We start from the raw sequence: 3,490 nt of genomic DNA, 5'->3' as shown, positions 1-3,490 counted from the left end.
GCAGCTTACAATCTAGTGAAACAGACATATAGCCACACAAACTATAGAGCATTACAAGTTTGGTAATTGCTAGTGAAAACGGGTACGTGTTGCTTGGAAGTGCTATAAAGTTGAGATTAAATGACATCTGGAGCATCAGGGAAGGAGGGAGGGAGGGAGAGAGAGAGAGAAAAAAAGGAGAGTGTCTTTATTAATTAAGGTAAAGGAAAGAGAATGTGCAAAGGCAATGTGGTGAAGAGAACATATTGCATTGAGGAACTGGGAAAAGTGCCGGTAGCTAGAATAAAATTGCTGGGGTAAGGGAGACATGGTGTAAGTTGAAGAGGTATTTATATACCAAATAGTGCAAAACCCTATAGAACAGTTTAAGAAAGTAGGACTTTATCCTAAAGCCATGGAAAATGATAAAGCAGTTATAAGAAATGAAAAGGAGAGGGTTTTCTTGAATATAGAGCTTCAGCTTTTGGGTTCATAAAGGGTTGGAAGAATGGAGGATACATCATTCTTCACAGGAAACTACTCTTTGCTTTGTGAAACCCCATCTATTCTTCTCAAGATCTGGCTCTTGTGATCTCAGTATCCACTTGACTTTACTGATGAATTCAGGCTTTCCTAATACATTGATGCTTGGGTCCTTTGCCCAATCAATATAGCAACCCTTTGTATCAACTAGAGGCAATTGGAAAGTGTTCCAAGAGAAAATCTTTTGAGATTATTCCAGGGTGCCTCTGTTTATAAAGAGCAGATTTGAGAGCTGCAAAATTGCTTAACATAGGTTATTAAGGAGCAGAAACGATGCCTAAGATTCCAGACTCCTGAATCGCATGTAGGGCACCAAGACTTTCTTCCCAGTTTTGACTGAAGCCATCCTGACAATTACGAGACATAACTGAAGACAATTTGGAGTCTATAATCCAATTTCTCAAAAATAGCTTGGTTTGGATATAAGAATAAAGATCATTTACTTAAATTAGCATTAACAAATGTCAAAGCATTTAGTCATTTAATACCAACAAGCCCAAGACAATTAAAATAGAAAAAAAAATGAATGAGGAAAAATATAGATTCCCAAAGCAGGTCTTGTCGGTTCCAAAACTGAGCACTGTTCTGTTGGTATGGCTTCAGTTGCTGTATTTAATTATGAATAGTGATGTCACTCTTTAATATAGGGGACTAGATTGATTATGATCTTATATACTCCAAAAGCTAAAGTATAATGGTTTTTATATAGTAAGAGCTTACACGATCTTTTTGAATGATTATAGTTATTTCTGAATATTTTGGCTGGCCTTCTAAAAAGTAGTCTAAATTAATGAGCCCTGCTTGTTTGAAAGAAATTAGCCTTTCCAAGAGACAATGGAATAGACATAAATGATCACTTTCCCTGAAAAATTCATTCCGCAGATGTATAATAAGGAAATCCCAGACCAATGCACAAGAGGAGATTTTTGTCAGTCTAGAAGTCCTCAACTTGAGTTAGTTGCATTCAATGAAATGTAGAAATTCGTTCAACACTATATTGTATTTGTAAATTTCCAAACAATCCGGAACATATCTCCAGTCTTGTTTTCTGTAAGAATATCACTGTCTCTTTAAATTACTTACTAGAAAACATCATTCGCACCAAAGTTTCTAGTTAAATTATCTTGTTAAAATGACATGCAAGCCATGACATGTGCTGTGATGTAGACAGCTATGACCAGTACTCACTTTAAATGCTGCTACCCCAACATAAGAGGGACGCATAGCATCAGCTCTGTAGCAAGACATATGTAAGTGAAGAGAGAAGAGAAAGAGCAAAAACAGAAGTTAAGAAAAGAAAAAATAACTTTTATTACTATTTCTTTATAACTGTATATTAAAATATAAGTGCATTTGTTGTAGACATACTCAAAGGTGGCCCTAAGATAACCTCCTGGTATTCATGCCCTATGAAATTCCTGTCCTTCGACTGTGGATGGGACATGTGACTTGCTTCTATCAATAGAATATGGCAAAGTTAATGAGATGTCACTATCCTGATAATGTTACAGAAGATTTGAACCTATTTTGTCAGGAGAATTTCTGTCTTGAAGGCTTTGAGAAGCAAGCAGTTATTCTGAGAAGGCCCAAATGGCGAGAAACAGGTGATGGCCCCCAACTGACAGCCAGCAAGAGACAGAGGCTCTTAGTTTAATAGCCCACAAGGGACAAGATTCTGCCAACAACCACACAACCTTGAAAATAGATTACTCCCCAGTGGAGCTTCAGATAAGACTGCAGCCCCAAACAATACCTTGATTGCAACCTTGTGATATCCTAAAGCAAACAACCAGTTGAGCTGTTCCACGACTCTTAACCCGACAAACTGTGAAATAGTAAATCTGTGTTCTTTTCAGCCACTAAATTCGTGGTAACACTGTTATACAGTAATATACAGTTATATAACATTCAGTATAATTTATAGGTTTACATAAAATATAATTATTTTGTGTTAGGCATTATAGTAGGTTGTTTAATTTTCATAGTACTTTATCTGGAAGATGACTAAAAGTGTATAACGCAAAAGAAAGGAGTTTATGTCATTCAATCCATACTTTTGAGTGTTTTCTATTATTACACTACTCTTGTATTTCTGGGATAAGCCAAAGCTGGTCATGCAACATTAAATTCAGATTACATAATTCTGGTGCAATATTGAATTTGATTTTCTAACATAGTCTTTAAGAATTTTATAGTTATCTACACAAGTGAATTTGACTTGAATTACGAAAGCCATAGAATGACATAACAAAAAGGAAAAACACAGGTGAACTCTGTCACTTCTGATTTGTTTGAGAATATCTTTATTTGGTACCTACTGTTGAATAATAACATTCCTGGACATAGCATTTCAGGTTGATGATTGTTTTTCCTCATAATTTTATAGATGTTATTCAACTCTTTTAACCTTTATTTTGTGTTTGAGAAATCTTCTGTATCACTCCTATAATCTGATATTTACTTTCTGCCTTTAAGCTTTTCTTTTTCTTTAGTGTTCTACGATTTTCCTATTAGGAAAAGATTCCATTTTAATTACTATCCTTTGGAGCCATTATGTTTTGTAAATGCAAGAACTCATGCTTTTCATCAATTCTAGAAAAGTGCGTCTTTTTCTCTTTGAATACTCTTTTGCTCCGATTCTCTGCATTCTCTTATTATAGAATACTCATTAGACGAATGTCAAATTTTATTATTATATCCTCTTGACTTCTCTTAAATCCTTTCACGTTCTTTATTTTTTTTTATCACTAATCTGTTATGATTTTTTTAAATGAAAAATTATTGGGGTGACATTAACAAAATCAAATAAGTTTCAAGTGTATCATTCAAGAGTGAATTGTATATATATTATATTGTATTTTCACCACCCAGCGTTAGATTTCCTTCCGTCACCAATATTTGACCCCTTTTACCCTTATCTACTTCCCTCCCCACTTCCGTCTTGTAACCACTAACCCACTGTCCATGT

The sequence above is a fragment of the Pteropus vampyrus genome, unplaced genomic scaffold (assembly GCF_000151845.1).
Source record: "Pteropus vampyrus isolate Shadow unplaced genomic scaffold, Pvam_2.0 Scaffold1, whole genome shotgun sequence".
NCBI lineage: Eukaryota > Metazoa > Chordata > Mammalia > Chiroptera > Pteropodidae > Pteropus > Pteropus vampyrus.
This window is presented reverse-complemented; position numbering follows the sequence as displayed.